Genomic DNA, 25,919 nt, shown 5'->3' with positions numbered 1-25,919 from the left:
AATACATCTAAAGGCTGTGGATATAATGTGTTTAGTCTTATTCCTGGATAGGCCTAAGGGTATGTCTGACTTTATTAGCTGCATAATTTCAAGTAACTATTAACCAATCTGAGTTTCAGTTTATCCATCAATAAAATAAGCATGATAATGCCTGCCTGATGGGATAATTAAAGGTTTAATGAGACAATTTATCAAAGGATTGACATCTAAAAGTCACTCAATAAGTGCTAATTCCCTTCACCTCTATTTTATCTTAAGCTGTTAAAACCATCTCAGTGTAAATGAATTATCAATTGATATCAGAAATCTAAAAAATGCCCATAGTCCCTCCAATGCTTAAAACTGTAGTAGCTGAGAAAATGTTAGTATATCGGATGATTCTAGTGCTCCCCACTTAAATTTCCATCTGTTTCGTCCTCAGTAATTAAAAATAATAATAATAGAGAGTTGGGCATATAGCCAGTGAGAATGAGGATTAAATCTCAATCTTCCTTACGGTACCTAGATGTGGTCACATACTATAGTTCTGGTCAATGATGTGTGAAGGGAATCTGTAGGCATCTCTCAGACCCCTCCTCACTATCTCTTGTTCTTGCCAATTGCCCCTCATATGCACTGGATCCCATGCCTCTTGCCTTCTGCAGGGTTTCATTCCAGTAATTCTCCCCATCTCTCCTAGATCACTAATCCTTTTCCTTTCTCCTAGACCATTTTGTGTCAGCACAAAAACATGATGGCATTTCATCCATCTTTTAAAAGAATCTTCTCTTACCTCACTTACCTTGCCAGCTACCATTTCATTTCTTTTCTCCCCTTGGCTGAAAATTTTTCAGAAGACATGTCAAAACTCACTGTTTCCAATACTTTTCTACTTTACCAAAACAACTACTCTCAACCATCCTTCTGATTTCCAGGTCGCTCTCAAGTTGTCATTTCTCTGTCCTTATCTAGACTGGACAGTAGTATTTGACTCAATTCATGCCTCCCTCTTCTTTAATGTTTTTCCCTTACTTGTTCTCTTGTTTTCCTTCTTCCTCATATAGAATTCCTTCTCAATCTCCTTTGTACTTTTCTCTTTTCTACGATGTCTTAATGTTGGAGTTCTCTAGGACTCATACCTTAGTCCCCTTCTCCTCCATGTACATTCTCTGGCTGATATCATCAAGCACCATGCCTTTGAATACCATTTGTGTGTCACAAACCTTTTGTTTCTGATTTCAGAAAGTATTCACTGTTTCACCATTTAATATAATACTTACTGTATATTCTTTTGTAACTGCCCTTTGTTCGATTAATGAAGTTTCCATCTCATTTCTAATTTTCTAGTATCTCTTTTTTATAAATGGATGTTGAATTGTGTCAAACGTTTTTCTGCATCTGCCATTATAAGGATATCATTTCTCTTTATTCTGTCAATGTGCTAATTAATACTGGTTTATTTTTAGAATGTTAAGACAAACTTACATTCCTAGAATAAACCTAATTGCATTGTGATATATTATCGCTTTTATATGTTGTTGGATATAAAGTGTTAATATTTTGTTAAGAAAATGTCGCACCTATGTTCATAAGAGATTGGCTTGAAATTTTCTAGTTTTTGTGAAGCCTCGTAATTCTGGTGTCAGAATCAAGCTGGCTTTATGAAGCAAATTGGAAAATATTCCCTCTCTTTTTATTTTTAGAAGAATATGTTAATAATGGTGTTATGTCTTTCTTAAATGTGTAGTAGAACTCACTTTAGTAAAGACAACTAGTCCTGGAAACTTTATTGCAAAGAATCTTTTAATTATGGATTCAATTACCATAACTGATATAAGACTCTTCACATTAAAAAAGAAATTTTTTTAAAGTTTATTTATTTTTGAGAGAAAGAGAGATGGAGTGTGAGCAGGAGTGTGGAAGGGGCAGGGAGAGAGGGAGACACAGAATCTGAAGCAGGCTCCAGGCTCCGAGCTGTCAGCACAGAGCCCAACACGGGGCTTGAACTCACAAACTGCGAGATCATGACCTGAGCTGAAGTCGGATGCCCAACCGACTGAGCTACCCAGGTGCCCCAAGACTCTTCACATTTGTTAAATTTTTTGTTTTAGTTTTTGATCGGTTACGTTCTTCTAGGAAGTAGCTCATTTCATCCAAATTTTAGAATTTTTGCCATTTACAGAATATGTGGTGATCATTCTGCTTTCAAGCCAACATTAGTAACTTTTGTTTTTCCTCTACCAATCTTTCCAGATGTTTATCAGTTTTATTTTATTTTCCAAAAGAAATTATTTCAGTGATGGCTGCTATTTTTATTTTCTATGTTCAGCTTTCTTTATGTTTAATGTGTTACTCTTTCCACAACCTCTTGAGATGGATACTTGAAATAATTTATTATTCATCTTTTTCTCTAATATATAAATTAAGAGCTATAAATTTCTGTCTAATTTCCCCATAAAGTATCTGTATATCATATCTTCATTACTATTCAGTTTGAAGTATTTTCCAATTTCCATCCGTTTTTTTTTAACTCGTGTACTTTTAAGAATTATATTGGTGATTATGTTAGAAATTTCCTACTTAATCTGTATTTATTTATTTTTATGGCCAATTTTGATAAATGTGACAGCTACATTTGAAAATATATATTCTGCAGTTCTTGTGTGCAGTGCTCTATATATTTAATTCCATCCAATAAGTAAACTGTATTTATATTCTTACTGATTTTTTTTCTGCCTATCTTACCAGTTGCTGAGAGATGTACGTTAAAATGTCCTCAAATGACGGTGGGTATTCTGTTTGTCCTTTTAGTTATGTCAACTTTTGCTGTGTGTATTTTCAAGCTGTGTATGAAGTGCATGCAAATTTTAAATTCTTAAATCATCTTGCTGGATTGAACTGTTGTCATTACACAACATCTAAAATCAAAGTTGGTATTCGTTAGTTTGCTTTGTGGACGATTCTTTATCCTTTTTGCATTCAATTCTTTGTTGTTTTTGTATTTGAGGAATATCTCTTATCAGTAGCACAAAGTTGGCTTTTTTAAGGAATTTGATATATTTTAAATGAGAGTCTTTGTTATGTAATATTTAATATAAGACCCGATATCTTGAGATTTAAATCAGCTATCTTACCATTTGCTTTTTTTTCTCCCCCTACCTGTCTTACATTCCATTTTCCTCTTCTCTTTCTTTCTATACGATTAATCAAGTATTTTATCTTATTTTGTTTGCTCTCAATGATAGATTACTCCTTTTAGTGATGAGTTTGGAGATTATAGCATGATTTTCTCACTTACTAAAATCTGATATAAATTTGTTACTTCACCTCCTTCCAGAAATTGCAAAGACTCAAGAATAGTAGAACTCCAATTACCCATCTTTCTTATGTAATTATTAAGATATATTTTAATGTTATGAATACCTCAAATCTAAAGGAAAAGTCATGCAATCTTCATTTAGAGATATTAACATACTCACCTTTTATTGTGTTTTGTTCCTTTAATGTGTCTCCATGCCTCCATCAGTATCATTTCACTTCTGTCTGAAGATATCCTCTCAGATCTTTGCTGCTTTACTAGCTTACCAATAACCTACAAACAATTATTTTTAAATTTTGTCCAGATTTTCTAATTATTCTTGGTAAGTGCCTTGGTCTGAAAAAAGATAGTCTGTTTTTGCTGGAAGCAAAAAGTCTTACTGGATATTTCCATCTCAGACCTCTCTCCCAGATTCCCTCCCGGATGCATATAGTCAAATGCTCACTTGACATCTCTATGTAGCTATCTAACAGCTCAAACCTTGGGCTTCCCCTGACACTCCTCCCCACATCCCAACAAACCCTCACTTCATGTACGGCATCCTTTTAGTTGGCCAACTTCAAGCCTTTGAAATCACTTTTCATTCCTCTTTTTTCCCTCAGAACTCCTAGTCAATCTTTCAGAAATTATGTTGGCTCTGTCTTCGAGACTTACCCAGAAATCAACTACGTATTTCCATCTGTACTGTTACAACTTTGATGTGAACTACTATTATAGCTCACCTGGATTATTACAAAAATCACCTACTAGGTCGCTGAGTCTACTCCTTCCCCCCACCAATCTGTTCTTAACAGTGCAGCTATAATGATCCTTCTTATACTTAGATCATGTCACTTCTCAGCTCATACCTTCCATTTAAATAATCAAAGACCTTACAATACTTTGCAAGGTCCCACCCGATTGTCCTTTCCTTGCCTATCTGACATCGTCTACTATTTTCACTCTACTCCATCACACTAGCCTCTTTACTGTTTCCAAAACACAGAAAGCATTCTCATATCTCAACATTCCCACGTTAGCTGTCTCTTCTTCCTGTAGAGCTCTTATTTTATATATTGTATTGGTTAACTTTCACTTTTCCAGGTCATTTCTCAAATCCCACCTATTCAATGAAACAAAGCCTACCATGATGAATGTATTAAAATTGCAACTTGCCTTACTTCTGAATGACCATCTTAATCCCCCTTCCTCTGCTATAGTTTTTCTTTCTTTGTATTGAATTTTTTTTATCTTTAACATAATATATGATTTGCTTATCTTATGGTTTATCTATATTTGTCTTCAACTGTTAGCATATACGTCCAAAAAGAAAGAGGAGTCTTTGTGTTTTTCATTGGTGCATTCCAAACATTTAGAACAATGCCTGGCATCTAACAGGCTTGCTATACGTATCTGTTGAAGTGGGTAAGTGAATGAACGGATGTATACCTTCCTCCGTCTACACATTCTCTTTCAGAAAATAGGTGAGATATTTGTCCATTTTGAACCATGAGACTATGTACCATCTCTTAGTGTATTAGTGCCCTGTGTCAGCTGTAACAAATTACCACAAACTTGGTAACTAAAACAAGAGAAATTTATTCTTTCACAGTTCTGGATACCAGAAGTCCAAACTCAGTATCCCTGGGCCCCAGTCAGAGTGCCTGAAGCCATGCATCTTCCAGAGTCTCGAGGGGAGAATCTTCTGTTCCTTGAATTCAAATTTGAGAATGAAATTCCTGGGTTTATGGCCACATTATTCCAATCTCTAAGACCAAAATTTTCAAATTTCTCTCTGCTCTGTTTTTGCATCACCTTCCCCTCTGTATATGTGTCAAATCTCCCTCTCCCTCCATTTATAAGATACATTTAGGATCCACATGAATCCTCCAAGATAGTCTCTCCATCTCAAAATTCTTAACTTATTCACATTTGCAAAGACTTTTTTCCCAAATAAGGAAAGATTTAAGGGTTTTGGGATTGGGATGTGATATCTTTGGGGGCCATTATCGGCCTACTACACCTAGGGATGCTGGTGTAGTGAGTATATTTTCCTTAAAACTCCATGGAGCAGAGTTGTCATATTATCCCCAGGATCCTTACTTTGGGATATTAGGTTAAAGAGAAATAAACCTATTTGAAGCCGCTGCTATTTTGAGCCTTGTTAAGTTCAACCAAATCAAATCCTAACTGATAAAAGTTGGTGAATCATTGTTAATGTTGTCTAATTGAAATATTGCATTTACCTAAGATGAAATTACACAGACTAATCCTAAGGTCATGTTTTTTAAAATTTAGACTAGAACTTTATTGGTTCATTGGACAACATTGGTTATTTCATGTTGATCAGAAACTCTGATATGAAATGGGAAAAAAGTTACAACTTGATAATGAAGTACAGTATAATTAAAAAAAAAAAAAAAACTTGAAATGACAAGGGGCCTGGGTGGCTCAGTCGGTTGAGCAACCCACTCCTGACTTTGGCTCAGATCATGTTCCCAGGGTCCTCTCTAGCTACAAGTTGGGCTCTGCACTGCTCTCTCTCTCTCCCTTTGCCCCTCTCCCCCACTCTCGTGCACTCTTTCTATCTAAACAATAGCAACAACAACAACAAAAAACCTTGAAATGTCTAGAGTATACAAAAAGTAATATAAAGAAATCTTATTATAGAACTGTTTAGAACCACCACTCTACATGAAAGCACATTAAATAGCTGAACAGTTATCTTCTTTACCCACTACATTTTCTCAAAAGTCCTAATAAGGAGCAAATGGCAAGAGTCTAGACTGAGTCACAAAGACGTGAATATTCAAAGAAAGTATGTTCTAAACAAATACCGTATTTAGTAAGCACCACTAAATGCTGACCAAAAAGCCTAGTTTTTTAACTACAAAACTGCCTCTTTAGCCTAATTGTAAAACCTGATTTTTATTTTGACATGTTCGTCAAACACTACATTGAGAAAATATTGGGCAATCCCAATTCTGCAAAAATAATCCCTAACAATCTTACAGATATCCTCAAGGGAAAGGTATTATGGAGGATTATAAACCAAAAAATGTTTTGAGAGATTGGGACTCTGAAAGACAGTTCAGCATATTGTGGAATTCTAGAGAACATCTGTGTTTGGTCATGTTTGGTCATTGCCCACATGTCCTATTAGTAAGTAACACTGTTGGGTAAAACATGTCAGGCCAACATAAACTTAATGATCTGACACATTATGTACTAAATGTTATCATCTTACAATTAAACTTCATTGGTTGCCAACTGCTGCCCCAATGATCATATAGACCGTACATTCCATCGAGATAACCCCAAATTTTATGTTGTAGCTCTTTCTAGAAATTATCATCAGTTGGCTTATTCAGTAACTAATGTACCACCATTTACTCAGCTGCCAAAACCCAAATCCATTTTTCCAGTCTTCCTTTACCCGTCCAATAGGCTCACCTATTAAATATCTTCATCCCTGTATCTCCCCATTATAACCATTCAGGTCAACTCTAGAACTAGCATTTCCCATCCAGCTTGCATTCAGGTCCTAAATAATCTCCACACACTTATCAATGCGTTTCTAATACACTCTCCTCCAGATGGATCTTCTAAAATTTAAACACATTCTTCTTCTGCTGAAAACCATTTGGTGACCCACCAGATTCCCTAAGGCATTACAGTGGAGCCATGAAGAATGTGGGCCCTGGATCCAGACAATGTGGATTCCAATCTTATCTCTACCACTACCTAACTGTGTGATTCTAGGAAGTTGCTTCATGTCTCTGGTTCTCAGTTTCCCATCCTGCAAAATAAGGAATATAATAGTACTATTGCATTTGCATGGTTGTAGGGATTAAAAGACATGATGCATGTAAAATTCTTAGTCCAGTGGCTGGTACACAGTAAACACTCCATAAAAACAAGCTGCTATGTCTCTAGTCTTGTGTTCTCTGCAGTTATAGGAAACTGCTGGCAATTCTCTGAAGGTATCATTCTGTCTCTGATTTCTGTCTTTACACATGCCACTTCCTTTTACTGGCATCCAGAGTCCTTTTCCTGCAATTTTAATACCACTTTCCTTGATTGATTCCTACTTTATCCTTAAAAATTAGGGAGATTGAATGTCCTCCTGGATGTTTTTCCTCATTATTCTGGTCTAGGTTCAGTCTGTCTACGGTACTCACAGAGTAGTTCATACTGAGGGACCTGATGTGCTATATCACAATTCTTGTCTAGTTGTCTATATATCCATATGGATTATAACAACTACAACTATTCCTCTCTGTACCCCAGTTGCTTAATATGGGACATTTACTGTAATGAAATCTAATGGCATACCGAGTGACCAAAGATTGTAAGTGAAGCAAAAATGGCAGAAATAAGGGTTATGTAAAGTTGGATGAATCTCAGGATACAGGAGTCAACAAAAAGATCCCAGTTGTCAAGAGAATAATCATATGCAAATACTTAAGACTGTATCTTTTTTACACATAATAAATTCCAAACTAATCAGATCCAAATGTAGGATTTGAAACCATATATGCAATAGAAAATGACACGGGTGAACTTTAGAGCCTAAGAGGCAAAAAAAAAAAAAAGAAAGAAAGAAAGAAAAAAAGGAAAGAATGATAATTTTGAACACACATACACACATTCACAGGTTTTTCATGACAAAAATAAAAAAAAAACATAAGCAAATTAAAAAACATAATGTTTTCTAAAATCCTACTTATAGGCAAAGATTTATTATTCCTAACATAAGTTTTTAAAGTTGATAAATAAAATGAAAGAATAGAGCATTTTTCTTGTCTGGAGGATTTTCAGATGAAAGGATATGATATTTAAAGCTTAACTTTTAACAATTTAAAAACTTTTTCCAATAAAAGTTGGGGGATAAATGAAAGATTGATTTCATTAAGATTGACAAAATGAGGGGCGCCTGGGTGGCTCAGTCGGTTAAGCGTCCGACTTCGGCTCAGGTCACGATCTCGTGGTATGTGGGTTCGAGCCCCGCGTCGGGCTCTGTGCTGATGGCTCGGAGCGTGGAGTCTGTTTCCGATTCTGTGTCTCCCCCTCTCTCTGCCCCTCCCCCGTTCATGCTCTGTCTCTCTCTGTCTCAAAAATAAATAAATGGTAAAAAAAAAAAAATTAAAAAAAAAAAGATTGACAAAATGATAGCTATTGAACTATCTAATGGGTACATGGAAATTCATTCTACTCTTCTCCTTATTTTTATGTATAAAAATGTCCATAATAAAAAACCTTTTGAAGCTGATTGGAAAGAAAGAAAATTCAATCATTTGAAGATTTAGGCTAATTGAACTCCAGTGTTTGTTTATCAGTATTATAATTTCTAAGAGTCTTTACTAATATTCACTTTGGATTGAAATTACTATATTCCAGGCTCTATAAAAGGCTAAGGAATTTTATCTAGTAAGTTTTGTTCATGAAGGGTCAGCTATGTCTGGGAGGATGTCTTCTGAATTAGAGACTGAGCTTCCTAAATATCAGGCTGTATCAGATGTATCAGAATGGTTCTTAATCATTTCGCACATACCAGGCAGGACTTCCGGCAATCGTCTAAACCAAGACCTTAGTAGACCCCCGCCTTTGAGCCTCCTTTGAGCCGCTGCTGTTTCCTGGATGGGGACTCAGTGGCGGGTGTCAAATCCTTTGTGCTGACATTCAAATGGTTGTCTTACCTTTTTCTGCAATGGCAATAAAATGTCTTCAAAGGCTTAGAGGTTTATTTAAAGCCTCTAGTACAAGAAAAGTGACTTGCCAAAGAGGGATATAAACCAACTAACAAATGATCCTACATTTTGCGTAGATATACATATATATCTTTTTTAAGTGTATTTATTATTTATTTATTTAGAGCAAGAGCAGGGTAGGGGCAGAGAGAGGGAGAGAAAGAATCCTAAGCAGGCTCCACGCTGTTAGTGCAGAGCCCAACGGGGGGAGGGGGGGGGGCTCGATCTCAGGAACCATGAGACCATGAGCTGTGCCAAGATCAAGAATCCTATGCTTCACCCTCTGAGCCAACCAGGCTCTCCTATATCTTTATCTTTTCATCTGTTTTCTCCACAATGGTCACTGAAACTTTCTTTTTTTTTTTTTAAATTTTTTTTTTTTCAACGTTTTTTATTTATTTTTGGGACAGAGAGAGACAGAGCATGAACGGGGGAGGGGCAGAGAGAGAGGGAGACACAGAATCGGAAACAGGCTCCAGGCTCCGAGCCATCAGCCCAGAGCCTGACGCGGGGCTCGAACTCACAGACCGCGAGATCGTGACCTGGCTGAAGTTGGACGCTTAACCGACTGCGCCACCCAGGCGCCCCTGGTCACTGAAACTTTCTAATCGTTTCTCTACCTGCTACTGTTGTTGCTCAACAAATTCTGTTCTGCACTTGACTGCAAAACTAATTTCTAAAAACTTCATCATTGTGCTCTCTTTTTGAAAAACTTTTGATAGCTTATCAATATCTGTAGATAAATCCACCCTCAGAAATTCAGCGCCTTCCACTCCAGGCAAACTTACCTTATCAACTTCTGGGCCTTTTCTCACCTGCCTTTCTATCCAATGAGCCTCACTGTACAACTTAAATTATTACATACTGGTTTATTTTTATAATTTTATTCTTTCTATTCCCACCTGGACACTAAACTTCTTAAACAGTAGAAACTACATCTTAAAGTTATTTTTCTTCCTAGAGTTCTTAGCATAGTGTTATAATATGTAGTAAACAGTTAGATTTAGAAAAGGGCTAACTTGTTTGATTCAGCCTAGCATTTTACTTTATTCAGGTTCCAAAAATAAGGAGACTAAAGATAACCTGTTAGGTTTCTTCTTCCGGATTTCTGCCCTCAGTCCCCCACATGTCTAAGACTAGAGATGGAACCATAATTCAAAGGACTCGATGTGTTTGTAAGTGCATTTTATTTTATTTTTTATATTTTAACGTTTTATTTATTTTTGAGACAGAGAGAGACAGAGCATGAACGGGGGAGGATGAGAGAGAGGGAGACAAAGAATCTGAAACAGGCTCCAGGCTCTGAGCTGTCAGCACAGAGCCCGATGCGGAGCTCGAACTCACGGACAGTGAGATCATGACCTGAGCCGAAGTTGAACGCTTAACCGACTGAGCCACCCAGGCGCCCCTGTAAGTGCATTTTAAAATCTCTGTGCAAACACTGAGCACATTGCATGACTCGTTTTCAGAAAAGTTAAATTTCCATATATTTGTAATTTCTTTTTTGAAAACTTTTTTTTTAATGTTTATTTATTCTTGAGAGAGAGGAAGAGAGAGAGTAAGTGCAGGGGAGGTGCAGAGAGAGAGGGAGACAGAGACTCTGAATCGGGCTCTGTGCTGACAGCAGAGCCTGATGCTGGGCTGGAGTTCACGAATTGTGAGATCATGACCTGAGCTGAAGTTGGAGGCTTAACCGACCGAGCCACCCAGGGGCCCCTATGAAATTTCTTTGATAAGTCTAAAAAGTAATTTTTATTGATTTTATAAATAAACAAACCTAACAATTGTTTTTTAGATGACCATAAGTTTATGATGCTACACGATGTCTAGGAATTTATGGATATGTGAAAGAAAATGTTTACATGGAGTTGTAATTGCTTATGTCTCTTGTAACATCAAATGTGACTTTTGCTAGAAAGGTATAACAAAATTTGGGAAGTTAAGATTTCATTCAAATTAGCCAGGCCCTGAATTTTTCTCTTAAAATTTTGAAAAGTTTCTGATAATGATTATACCTTAAAAATGGAAACCACTTTAAAAGATATGCTTAGGATGTGTATCTGAATCTATCAATCTATCTGTGTGTCTATCCATCCATCTACTCTCTACCTTCTCCTACCTCTCACCCAAGCTCACTGTAGGAAAATATAACACTGTGAATTAAAGGGCTCAATGTGAGCTGCAAAGCAAAATTAAGTGAGTATAACTCTGATGATAAGCATCATCTAATCTCTGCGCTCAGCCAAACACACAACAGTGAAAACTAAATTCAATATCACAAACATATAAGCAAACCTGCTCTAAGCATGATCTGTTAATGCCTGGGGGGAGGGGGGAGTATTTTCTTAAACATTAAACAATATCCTATTAACAGCTACATTTATGGAAAGAAATCCAAGTGAAAGACACCACTTTGCTTCTTTAAGTGTATCAAATCCACAGATTGTTGCCAAAATGGGTACTTGCTGATTTTTCCCTGCGGTCGTTTAAGAGGGCAGAGTAACTGTAAGACATTATCGCTAATTTGCTGCTAGTGAATTTGTGGTACAAACCAGAATTTTAGTTTGACCCTTGATTTTATAATTTAATACGAATATTACTTACATTATTAGTTTTACTGGTAAATCAGGAGCAAGTTGTTGGAGTCCAGCTGTGACCCCGGGGCAAGAACTTTTTGCCTGCTGTCACCTTCTGACAGTTTGGGCTGTTAATTACCTCAATCAACTAGCACACAAGCACCTCTCTGTCTGCCAGCTGGCAGACTCAGCTTCAGAAACTGGCAGCTTGGGAAGATTTAAAACCTGTAAAAAGGACTGCTATGTAAACAGTTTATTGTATAATATTTGATGACCACAGTAGACCCGCATCAGTAATCAAAGGTAGGGTCTGCTATTGTGCCTTAAGAGGTTAGCAAAGAAGAAAGTTTAAAAATGGCTTTTGTTTTTTTATCTTTTTTTTTTTTTTAGCCAGAAGAGTGAAACTAGGGATTTCAGTTCTGGAGGCGTTATGTTGGTGCCGTGGAGGAAAGCCAGTCATTTCGCTCTACTGAAATAAATGTGGAACCAAACAGGAAGAAAGGTGAGTAAGCAGTTGTGTTTCCTTTGCCAAAATCACAAAATAGGTGGGAAAGCTTAAAACTCTCTACTAGGTAAGCATGTTTCTTGGGCATTCACCCTGAAAAGGAATCAGTACCCACGACGCATGTGTGTAAATTATGTATGTGCTGTATGATGTAGCTGAGTATGCCTGCTATTCTTTTCTGACTGAAATGACTTTCCATACATTCAATGACATTTAAACTACATTTTTCAGAACGATGCTCCAACTTTTGAGATTCTATCTCATATTTCACAATTTGCTTTCCAAACTCCACAGAAAAAAAATGTTTAAATATTAATTTGATTAGACTATCAAATGATAAATCAAAATGCTAAATGATTTTTAACTGCATAGATTCTATTTGAACATGAAAATTCAGAGGCTTCTGGCTTTTGTTGATTTCCTGGCTGGTTTCATAAGCAAACTGGCCGAAGTTCAAATCATGATCAAAACCTAAATTATTTATTTGCTTTAAAGCAATAAGAAGAAATGTAAGATGCCATGGTAGGGGCGCCTGGGTGGCCCAGTTGGTTAAGCGTCTGACTTCAGCTCAAGTCATGATCTTGTGATGCCTGAGCTCGAGCCCCGCGTCAGGCTCTCTGCTGTGAGCACAGAGCCTGCTTCGGATCCTCTGTCCCTCTCCCTCTTTGCTCCTCCCCTACTCGCACTCTCTCTTCCTCTCTCTCTCAAAAATAAATACACATTTTTAAAAGTAATATGCTGTGATGAAAGAAGTTAATTTTCGGAAAAGAAATAAAGCTAAATTAGAATCTATCTGCCTTTGATTCAGTTCTTTAAGGCATTTATTCATATATCTTTCCAGAAGAAATAGAGAAACAGTAACCTTCTTGATCTGCCTTGGAACCTCTTTTCATATAAATTATCAGACCTATTTAGAAGTAACTATTTTTATTCAGGTACACACACACACACACACACACACACACCATCCAGACATCCTGCAGGTAAGCGTTTTAAGTTATCTGTATTCCAGAAAGACATGAAAACCCCATGTCTGAGTAAGAGTAGTCCCAACAGGTTTGTAACCAGCCTTGCCTTCCAGAGAAGCAAAACTTACCTCTGCTTCTCTACCTTCATTTTTCTCAACCTCTCTGCAGCATCTTTTACTATTGTTGATAATAGTAGATACTACTGCTGACTGACTATATGCCGCGCAATGTAAGAAGCGCTTTAACGGTATTATTTCTCATTTATTCTTTGCAACAGCCTTATGAGATACGTCGTAAGATCGCCTTCATACTGTACAGACGTTAAAGCAGAGATTCCATAGGAAATCTGCCCGACTCATGGCTCTCGCCTCTTAATGGCTCTACTACTCCCAGTCCGCAGCATTACCTTGAAAGGCATTCTTGAAAGGCAATCACATCTCTGTGCTTTCTCGTCTCTTCTCCTTCTTCTGCCTGACCATCACCGGCTTTCTTTTTTTTTTTTTTTTTCCTCTACGCATATGGAGTGTTTCGTCCATTCCTAGGGCTTCTTCCCATCCACTGTTCTTATTCATCTCAGTGGCTTTGGCTTTTACTACTACTCATGTGGCTTCACATTCTTCAAATTTCTTGAGTCCCCAAACCTGCTATTTGGCTGTGGTTATGGCTCCTCTTTGCAGCAAAACCGCCCTTTCACTGCAAGTTGTGTCTTAGTCAATGGCACCACTGTCCACCCAAACTCAGGATTACCCGTCATCTCTTCGTTGACCCCCACTGCAAGTGAAAAGATCTTAAGAATCTTACTTTTGAAAAAAAAAAGAGCTTACTTTTGAAAAAAAAAAAAAATCTCTTTTCTTTTCCTTGCACCTCCAGCATGGCCAAGTTGGAGTCCCCATATTTAGTCAATAAACTAGTATTTCAGCAGCGTCCTAACTGCTTTCATTGCCTCATGTCTCTATGTTCTCTAATCAGTCCCACATTGTGCCACCAGAAACATCTTTTTAAACACAGAAGAGTTCTTAGAACTCCCCTTTTCAAAAACCTTCAATGGCTTCCCAGAGTACACAGACTAATATCCAAGCTCCTCTGTTCAGTAAACCCCTTGGCTTAGTTCTGGCTTATCTTAATCCAGCTTAAGTTCTACCTCAATATCCCAAGATATACACTGCGCCGTTCCCTCACCATGCCCTGCCCTCGTCTCCTCTTGATTATGTTTTTGCTGTCTTTCTTTGTGGGCTTCTGCTTCTTTTTTTATCTTAATCCCTCTTGATCCTTCTCTGGATTTCCCCTATGAAATTCCTCACAGACCCACTAAAAATTCATCCGCCTCTTCATTTGTTTAAGAAATATTTATTGAATGTTTACCATGTAGGCACACTATACTCAGATCTGGAATCTTAAAAATAAAGTACAGTTGCCTTTCTCTTAAGGGAGTCTATAATGATCTAATGGGGAAGACAAACAAGTAAATAGGCAAGGAAAACGATGCATGGTTTTCATGAAAGACATAAACCACCAAATCTCACTCAATTAAAAAGTAACCTTAAAAGTGCCATGAATATTTAACGAAGAAGGAGGAGGGGGAGAAAGACGAAGTAAGGGGAGGTAGGGGAGGAGGAGAAGGAGAAAAAGAAGAAGAAAGATTCACTAATGAATTCTACTAAACCTTTATGCAAGAAATGATACTAATTATACACAAACTTTTCCAGGAAATAAAGATTCCACCATTACATTACAGTTATGCCAACTAACAACCTAATCTCTTAATACAACAGAAGTTTTGTGGTTTTTTTTAAAGTTTACTTAGTAATTTTGAGAGAGAGAGAGCGAGCAGGGGAGGGGCAGAGAGAGTGGGAGAGAGAGAGTCCCAAGCAGGCTTCGCTGTCATCACAGAGCCCCACTCAGGAACCCTAAGATCATGACCTGGGCCAAAACCAAGAGTCGGGCATTTAATCAGTTGAGCCATCCAGGGACCCCACAGGGGTTTGTTTCTTACACTTACCATAATCATTTGCAGTTTAAGGGAGACATCGCCTAACATTAAAACCAGACAAACACCCTACAGAAGAGAAAACTGGAGACCAATGTCTTTTATTAACATAAATGTCTTTGATTAAGGTGGTTTTACCACCTTAATGAGAACTCATGTTACTCTACTATATCCTCTGCGTCCAGCTGAAGACAAGGAGAAATAGTGTGGGGATCATAAGACGGGTTACCAGGTACCAGGTCTTAAGGTATATGTTGCTTCCATTTTTCATTGGCCAAAACTCAGTATCCTGAACCCATCTAAAGGTATGGTAAGCTGGGAAATATACTTACGCTGTATACTCAGGAAGAAAAGGAAATAAACGAGCACTTACAATTGCCCCTGACACAGTGGCCATGAAAACAACATACACCTAATCATTTTCCTTTGGTATTTACATATATTTTAGCTGCCTCGAAGTTTTTGGAGCAAAGTGAAACAAATTAATAGATTGTACTTTTCTTCTCATTGAATAATCACTGATTTAATGTAACAGAGATGTTTTCTCTGCCGAAAACTTTCCACCGTACCTATTATAATTATAGAAGCAGCACCTTCAACTTCTACTGTGATAATTGAAAAATGCTGAAGAATTGATTTGCTGAATGTAATGAAACTGAAAATCTTTCCATATTTGTATCCATGTGGATAAATGAGATTATAGATATCTGCATCCATGTTTCATAATAAATTCAAACAAAAATGCCTGCAGTATGTACAGACTATCACTTTTTTTTTTAAATTTCTACTTCTTACCTAGGACAAAAAAAGTACAGATATTCTTTGCCTTAAAATGGGGTTATGTCCTGGCAATCCCATCATAAATTAAAAATAATCATAAGTCCAAAAAAACATTTTTTAAGTTTGTTTATTTATTTTTAATTTTTTTAATGTTTTTTATTTATTTTTGAGACAGAGAGAGACAGAGCATGAACGGGGGAGGGTCAGAGAGAGAGGGAGACACAGAATCCGAAGCAGGCTCCAGGCTCTGAGCTGTCAGCACAGAGCCGGACGCGGGGCTCGAACTCGCGGACCATGAGATCATGACCTGAGCCGAAGTCGGATGCTTAACCGATTGAGCCACCCAGGCGCCCCTATTTATTTATTTTTGAGAGAGACAGAGACAGCATAAGTGGGGGAGGGGTAGAGAAAGAGGAAGAGAGAGAATCCCAAGCAGGCTCCACACTGTCAGCAGAGAGCCTGATGTGGGGCTCGAACTCACGAAACCGTGAGATTGTGACCTGAACCTGAATCAAGAGTGGGACATTTAAGCGACTGAACCACCCAGGAGCCCCCCCCCCAAAAAAAAAAAAACCATTGTTAATACATCTAACCTATCGAACATCATGGCTTGGCTTAGCCTACTTTAGATGTGCCCAGAACCCTGACATTAGTCTACAGTTGGGCAAAATCAGCTAACGAAGTACTTAATATTAAAATGCTGAGTATATTATGTCATTTATTGAATACGGCACTGAAAGTGAAAAACGGAATGGTAGTATGGGTACAGAATGGCTGCGAGTGTATATCGGTCATTTACCCTAGTATGGCTGACAGGGAGCTGCAACGTGTTGCCACTGAACCGCAGCATGAGAGTGAATTGCACGGCATACCCCTAACCCAGGAAAAGATCAAAATTCAAAGTTCAAAGTATGTTTTTTTACTAAATGCTATCGTTTTCTCACCATCGTAAAGTTGAAAAATTGTAAGTCAGGGACCATCTGTGGGTATTAAACTATCTCATTATATCATGGAGTAGTGGAAAGAGAAGTGGATTATGAAGTAGGAATCCCAGGTTGTAGCTGTGGCACCATCAATATCTGTGGTCTTAACAAGCCAGCTCAACTCTCTGGATCTTGTCAGCGAAATGAAAGATGTGGATGAGATTATCTCCAAAGTACTTTCCATTTCTAGTGTTGTGAGAGTCTTTACAAAGCCATAAACTCAAGCTGGCTGGCTCCCTTTGGAGTCAAAGGGGTTTATCATTCAAGGACTGAATGTTTTGGTGGCAGAACCTCAACTGGTATGAAAAGAGAGACGGGAAGGGAGATAGAGAGAAACCCAATTGAATCAAAATGCCTCTGCATCTTAGGAACTTGTAATGTACAATTAATTCTATCCAGGGAAACCTAGAATTATTTTTATTCTTCCCATAAGAGGCTATTTGGGGCTCAGAAAGTCAGTAATCATTGCCACAGATCATAACTTTATCCACCCTGCACTTATGACTTGTGGAACATGTTCTAACAATCCAATAGCTAAGACTCTCAAATGAATATTAAAAATACTGAAATTCTCTGATTTGCATTTAGTTAATTTCTAAGGAGTAACCACACAGAAGATGATTTAGGCCTCAGAAAAGGCCACATGAAGTAGTAGAAATAACAGAAATAGAAGCTTGAAAATCTGTATTCTATTCTCTGCTCTGCTCCAAATTATTTTCATGAGGTTGGCAAATCACTTAAGATCTTTAGATCTCAGTTTCTTTATTAAAGAAAGAAGTGTTTGGGTTTGTGGGATGTTAGGATGCCTGACAATCATGGGATTCCTTGAACATATGAAAAATAAGACCCGAATTGAGAGATGCAAATTATCATATAATACTGAAAGCCTACCTCAGATAAATCCAGTAGGAAGACTCATAAGCAACACTTCCCCCAAGAACTGGCATTCTGGCTTACCTTGGACCTACCCCCACTGTTAAGAGAGAAAGTGAAAGGACAAGTTTCATACTGTTTAGACGATAAAACAATGAGTTAAGTTCATGTGTCAAGGGTCTCAAAACCAGAGAAGTCTAAAAGTAGAATAAGTGAAAGATAAACAAAGATGTCACTTGGATCAATGGAAAGGTGACCAATTTCGCATATTTTTCTTGTCATTAGGTCCGTGAAATGAGAGAGGCAAATGTTTCTGGGGAAACTAATTCAGTGTCAAGCCTCAACTTAAATCTTGCCAAGCTTCGTGTAACAGGTGTCATCTAAAGAAAGTAGGGAGAGAATATATACTGAAGAAGCATTCAAAATAAAGTGAAATATATTTTCTAGCAAATGTTAATATGCTTTTAGGACTTACGATGCAAGAAAATTTTTAAAAAGAGCGATTTCATTCTCAGAAATATTCTTACAGCAGGAAATTTTTCTAGAACCACATTAGAATATCTTCTGAATGTTAGAGTAGGAAATTAATTTCTCTTTACCTTTATTTTGCTGTTAGATCTCACACACCAAACAGCTTACTAATCAAGGTGGTTCAACTGTTTAATCACGGTACTTTTCAGTCTTTTGATTATTACTTTACTTTTCTCTTTAGGACTGTTGGATAACTTCGATTTTATCCTTGAGAGAACAATTCTGCTGTTAGGAAAACAGAAACTGTTGTTTAACTACGCAGATCTTAGGACAATCATAAGAATTTAGATTCATACAAACAAATAAGCAAAAGTGGTTTTTGCCTTACTGACCACATGATGAGCACCAAGCTGCTTTTGCTTTAAACAAATAGGGACTGTTATTTTAAATTTCTTCCCATTGTATAATGTCACAAAACATTTCACAAATTATAGCCAGAAAGGAAATTAGACTCACAAGGATTCTCAAGATAGTTATTGTAAGTACTTGTGCACATTCATTCATAGACACCAACAGGCGCGCGTGCACACACACACACACACACACACACGCACACACATACAGACTGTCTTGGAAATGATAAGCATGGTCTAACAGTGTCTGCAAAATGTACCTTATTAACCCTTCGGCAAATCGTCCCAAGAGCATGTAGGAGATAAAATTTTGAATAGAATGGCCCTTTAAACCATTCATCATTCTTATATTAGAAACAACTACTTCTTCATAGGTTACCTACAGTGTTTAAAGTGCTAGAGGTTCGGAGTACATAAACAAGTTAGAAAGGTTTCTAAAATAATTACTCAAATATAATTTTCCATTTCCCTTTCACAGTAAGTATCTAAAATAATAATTTTTAAAGTTATGCCTTGCTTTCTCGCTCTTTTTTGGTAACTTTCCATGAATTCTTATGTTTCTCTGAATCATCAATGCCTCTGTTCTCAGTTAAAGTCTTCAATGAATGAACATTTTCAATACAAGAAAAAAGAGAGACGCCAAAAAAGTAGAGAGAAAAAATGAGAGAAAAAAGGTAGAAATTTAACATTTTGAAAATAAAGAAAACATCTCTTCAAGATTCTACCACTCAAGACTTTCAACGTTGACAGCTGGTAACTAAAGCTTCTAAGGATTAAGGAAGTATTTTGAAAAATTTCACATGCTCTTCAATTCACTAATTATACCCAGAAGAAAACAAAATTCAACAGGCTTTTTAAAGCTCTCCTGGATGTTATAAATACCCTGCACTCTATGTGTGCTCCAGGAGGAAGGAAGTTTGCCAGAGATTTGCAGGATGAGGTGTTTGTCCATTCTGGGGAAATCATCCATTGACATTTAGAAGACTTTTAAATTTTTTTTTTTCAACGTTTTTTATTTATTTTTGGGACAGAGAGAGACAGAGCATGAACGGGGAGGGGCAGAGAGAGAGGGAGACACAGAATCGGAAACAGGCTCCAGGCTCCGAGCCATCAGCCCAGAGCCTGACGCGGGGCTCGAACTCAAGGACCGCGAGATCGTGACCTGGCTGAAGTCGGACGCTTAACCGACTGCGCCACCCAGGCGCCCCTAGAAGACTTTTAATATTCCACGATAGATTTCACCAGCAGCCCTTGTAAGACATGCTTTTCTTAAACTACCTATACTAATACTCTAACTGATAGTGGCGAAGGACAATCCTCAGCCCCGTAGAGGCAGACAGTAAACTTACAACTGAGAGAGAATAAACTGGAATCTGGATAAGGCTTGCATGTGCCTCTCATCAGTAGTATACTGGTACGTTTGACAACAGACTCTCTAGAAGAAAATAAAATGTGTGTGTGCATGTTTCTTGCTTATGATAAATTCTATCGATATAAAGAATGTGTAGCATACAAATTACAAACAGTAATGAAGTTTCGAAAACCCTTTCTTCTTCAAATTTCATATAGCCAATTTATGTTCACAGGAGGCTTTTTGTCGATTTTTGCCAAAATCTTAAGTCCACAATTGTTCTCTGGTTACAACCCATGAATGAATATATTTCCAACGTGAACATTGGTTAGAATTTTTCTTTACCTTAACAAACAATATGAAAGTAAAAACCCTGAAGAAATACTTTGGAACCTCACTCATTATCAATGACATGGACATTTCCTCTGCTGAATCTCCTACCAGTTTGCAAATACTAGAAGAAGTTGTCACCAAAGTTTGCGCTATTCACAATAGAACAGCCACAGATCTAATACACTTTTCAATATGATCTGCATTATTAACATTTCCTCCATCATTGCCTGAAGTCTGGGCCATCGGAAAAAAAAAATACCCCAATACATAAAACCATGATACGTAGCGTTTGCCGGTTTCTGTGGCTTCAGCACTTCCACAATGATGGAATTCAAGCTACTAACATGCCTCCCTGAGGCAGAGTGGAGAAGAAATATACAGTAGCACAACTTTATATGGCGTTTCTACCATACAGAGACAGTAGACATATGTTATGTCAAGAGCATAGATAATAGTACAATATAGTAAGTTAATTAGGAAGTAATACATTTTGAGTATTTACTGCCTTTGTTTGTAACATAATTGGTTTAGTTGTAAGTTTCTATCATCCGATTTTTAATAATGGCTATGTTTAACAACCGGCTCACAAAATTCTTCAGTACTTAACCATCAGCTCCCGTGAGCCAGTGTGAGCAGGCTCCGGCACACCACTACCTCGTGTTCAAAATGACCAGGGGGTTTCATATTTAGCATTTTGTCATAGGTTCATGAATCTCCATTCTTGCCTAGGTAAAAGATTACTGGAAGAATCAGAAGAGAATTTCTTTTAACTTCATCTAGGAACATACCACTTCATAGAGAAGTCCCAAATTTGGCAAATGCTTTGAAAGCTAATGTGTTAACATTATAAACATCTTACACCTATGTGTACTTACACACCATAGAAGAAACAATAGAGGGTTTACATGGGTTTACACCTTATATAGGTTTAAAGGCTTTCTGTTTCTTTGTTTCCATAACAATTACTGTGATCAGAATAGAAGTGGCAGGCAAATAGTCTGCTTAGTCTCATTGAAAACATTCAGAACAAAATTTATTTATAGTGTAAAACACAAGAGCCTATAAAATTACCGAAGCCCAATCTTCAAGAATGTAAGCAAGACACTGGATTTGTAGGTCAGGGTCTGGCCAAAATTCCATTAAGTGACCTTGAAAACCCTGTCAGAAAGCTAAGTTAAAGATACCTAGGGGCACCTGGGTGTTCCGTTGGCTGAGCATTCGACTTCGGCTCAGGTCACGATCTTGGGGTTCGTGAGATCGAGCCCCGCATGGAGCCGGCTGCTGTCAGTGTAGAACCTACTTTGGATCCTCTGTCTCCCTCTCTCTCTCTGCCTCGCCCCCGCTCACACACTCTCTCTCTCTCTCTCTCTCAAAAATAAATAAAAACACTTAAAAAAAAGATACTTACAAATAAGTCATAAAATTAGTTGTCAATCAAGCTCCACACTGGAAAAACAATGAGACAGTGCAACCTAGTAGAGAAGGAGCCAGAGGGTAAAGAGTTGGAGTCCAAGTGTGGGTCTAAATTCCAGTCAAGCCACTTAACTAACCATGTACCTTTAGAAAACTACTTACCCAGTCTAAGCTTCTGTTTCCTCAAAAACAAACTGGAGATTACAATAGTTAGTTTACAATGCTGTCAGGATCGTGTGAGAGAGGATATATACATTACCTGGCACGTAATAGCAGATCCGTAAGTGATCGTATTACGAAGACATACTCTTTCCTGTCTGACCAAATGAGTGGAGAAAACGATAGGAACCCATTAGAAGGTAAATGTTTGTAATGCACTCAAGATTCTTTTTCTGGGAAGACTTCATTCAAGACAAAGTAAGCAGTGATTTGTATCAGCCCCAGAGGCTACCTCGGGCCCCAAATATCTAAAAAACATCATTGGATTTCTCCTTCGGGTTCAGGCCCCACAAATTAAATCTGAAGCTATATTTGATCACCATCAAGTTACAGGACCTTCAGAAGTAGTGCAAATTCCTAGCAGCCCAGTAAAGAAAAAAAAGGTATCAAATATCTGTTATTTTGCTATGGAGTCATATCCAAAGGGCACAATTTAGGAATAGCAACACTGGAAAACATTAGTTCAAAGGGCGCTTGGGTGGCTCAGGCGGTTAAGCGTCTGACTCCAGTGCAGATCATGATCTCACAGTTCATGAGTTCGAGGCCCACATCGGGCTCCGTGCTGAACGAGCCTGGAGCCTGCTTCAGGTTCTCTCTCTCCCTCTCTCTCTGTCCCTCCCCCACTCACACTCTGTCTCTCTCTCAAAAATAGACGGTAAAAAAGAAAGAAAGAAAGAAAATTCTAGTTCAAAGGCGCCGTTTGCTTAAAATTGATTTCCTTAGCCCTGTAGTACCTACTAATGAATTGGCTTTTCATTTCGTTTTCCCAAGAGAAGATGGGGCAAAGAGAGGAAACTTACTGTGGGGGTGGAACAAAAGCTACTCTCACCTGCACAGCTACTACCTGGAAAACCTGTCACAACAGCAGGAGGCAGCGATGCGCTCGGGTTTACCACCGCCATGGGTTAGTGGTGTGGGGAAAGAAAGAAAGGGAGCCGTGTAAATAAAATTATTTTATGTTGCAGGTTTGTATGAAAACAGTGCTGGCAACAATTGCAAAAGCACTATTTTCTCTGAGCCGCAAAGAATATTTTCTTGGATATTCTCCTTAATATAGAAATGTCAACAACTTTGTAAATTTTTCACTTGGCCTCTTCTTTAATGGCAGAGAGCCATCTTCTGAGGTAGCTAGGTACCAGGAGGGGGTGCATCAGTTGAGTTAAAAGTAGCCTTTCTATGTGCTTGTAGATTCGGAACCAGAATCCTTGAAAAGGCAGGAAAAGGAAGTAGCAGGCACACAGAAAATTAAAGTCCAAAAGCAAAAGTAGTGACAGTTCCAGAATGTCTACATGAGAGAGGCTTGGGATAGTCACCCGTTGGAAGGAAAATTAGAGGACTTTCCTTAACACAGTATTTGCTTAGCAAGCAAGCACACAGTTTTCACTCAGAGAGCATATTTACTTAGGGCACCTTGGCACCAGGAATAAGAGGGGGCCCTGAGAGAGATTATAAAGGAAGTAAATTCTCTACCAGAAAGAAAGAAGAAAGGAAGGAAGGAAGGAAAGGACGAAGGAAGGAAGGAAGGAAGGAAGGAAGGAAGGAAGGAAGGGGAAAAAAATAAAAATCTAAAATTAGAATTTAGCTGAAAAACTGTACCCAATTTTTTTTCAATTGTAAGAAGCTAAGTTAATCAATAATCAATCCATATTTGTTGATTGCCTAGAATGTGCTTGATACTAGGTAGGAAAAAAATACATCTCCTAATCTCTCATTGCACGGACGAGGGAGAGAAGAGGGATGTTGGGCAAGAAAGTGAGGTAACTGGTCTTATAAAGGTGAGACAATGGAGATTCAATCTGGTCTAGGATCAGGGAAGGATCCCTAAGGAAGTGACCTTTCAAGGAGGAGTTACCTGGGCAAAAGCTGAGAGGTAAGTGGTAAAAGAGGGATGGTAAAAGAACAGGGACAGAAAAAATACCTAGCAGAGAGAACTAAATGTGGCAAGTCAAGAGCAGAGCCTTGGTGATCTGAGGAACTTAAGAATTCTTTGCTCTGTGGAGCAAAGTGGGTATACCAGCCAGGGTCCAAAAGGAAAACAGAAACCAGGCTGGTTTTTCTAACAGAGAGACCTGGGAACTGCTTCACAAGCGTTCAGCAACAAGAGGTAGTAACTGCAGAGAGCAGGGGCCCCTAAGGCTGGGAGAACAAAGGAAGGTGGGTGGGGTAACCGGGACCTGGAAGCTTTGAGGACAGGCCAGAGCTCGACTCCAGATCTCAAAGGAAGGGACTGACCAGCAGATCCTGATTATACCTGGGAGGACATGATGAGATTGGTTCTCGGAGAATGGGGAAAAGGCTAGAAGCTGGAACTCATTGCTTCAAGAGTGGAGAGTTATTGGTGCATAATCGAGAATAGAAACAAAAGAAGCTGGTCTTTTCTCTCTTCTCCAAACTCTGTCTAGCACCTCTTATTGGCCAAAGTTAAATATGAGCCTACCATTCCTGTAAGAAGATCTCCATGTGTGTATCCAGCTGTATTTTCATATGGAATTCATCCCCCTTTATATATTAATACTTGATTTACATCCATATTTTCATAGTGAAAAATTGCTATATCATTAAAATATTATAAGGTGGGTGGGAGGATGGATGAAATAAAGGGGATTAAGAGGTATAGACTTTCCGTTACAAAATAAATAAATCATAGAGATGAAAAGTAGAGCATATAGTCAATAAAATCATAAAAACATTCTTTGGTGGCCATTGAAGACTACATTCATCGTGTTGGGCACTGAGTATTTTATAGAACTGTTGAACCATTATGTTGTACAGCTGAAACTAATATAACACTGTATGGTAATTATACTTCAATAATATATATTATATGTATAATAATATAATATATATAATCAAGTTATTTTATTCTCCATTATTTTACATTTCATTTGATCCCTGCAGTTCCCCTCCTGAGCTGGAAATATTTCACTCTGACCAAAGCCTATTGAAAATGTGTACTGTTTACTGAGTATGCTCTCTTTTTTTTTTTTTTTTTTTTTTTTTTTGCCGTGTTGTCAAAGGGGCATCACTCAGGGCGCCTCACTCTTGACGGCTACTTCAGGGAGAAAAGTATAGGCTGTTCTCTCGATGAAAGCAAGGAGAGCAAAAAATGAAGCTGAGTGTTTTTGCTCTTCTGCAACTGTAAAATGTGGACACTGAGAACAGCTTCAATCTCTTTGATGTCAAAAGCAATTTAAATTTGGAAGAGCAAATAAAGAGATGGGATTTACCCCTTTCCCTTAATCTCAATTCCTCAACATTTGTAACTAGTCCCGAAGGATGAGAAGTTCAGATTTCTGCAATTGTTGTACAGGGGGGAAGGAACAGATAAAGTTTTATAACATTTTTAAGTACTGAAGTCTTTATACTATGATAACATTACAAACTTCAGGTAATTGGCAAGAAGTTTCGCTTGGCCTTTTTTTTTTTTTTTTTTTTTTTAATCTTTCTCCCCAAATCATTCTACAAAATGTGAACTCCAATAATTTGTTAAACAGTGACAACCTCCAGGACCTCTCATTTTATTTTTCTTGAGCTCCTAATTCTCTTTCATAGATACTACAGCAATACTTGGAAAAGGCAGGAAAAAAAAAAAAAAAAAGCAAGACTTGCTTCATCATGTTAGAACATCAGAGCTGAAATATATTATGTACATAAATACAAACCCAGAGTTTCCAAAATGGATATAATTTGCACGGCTCAATGTTTGATATCTAGATATATTTGTAACATCTCAAAAGCGCTCTGGGCTGATTTTTTTAGACAGATTTTACAGAACCCAGCTTAAGTTAACAGAAGTTGTAAATTATGTCTAAGTGGACTTTATAAACAAAAGTTAAAGTTGAGCATGCAAGGGAATATTGAAAAGTTTGCATAATGCTGTCAACATCTACAGTGCCAAATGTTCATCCTTTCTTTTATTATTAGCTGAACTTTTTTCTGTATACATGGATATATGTCTAACTAAGTATGTGTGTACAGATTTATGTTTTCAAATGAAACAAAGCTGTGCAGCTATTATTG

This window comes from Neofelis nebulosa, chromosome 3 (genome assembly GCF_028018385.1).
Source record: "Neofelis nebulosa isolate mNeoNeb1 chromosome 3, mNeoNeb1.pri, whole genome shotgun sequence".
Taxonomy (NCBI): domain Eukaryota; kingdom Metazoa; phylum Chordata; class Mammalia; order Carnivora; family Felidae; genus Neofelis; species Neofelis nebulosa.
Note: the sequence above shows the minus strand (reverse complement) of the source record.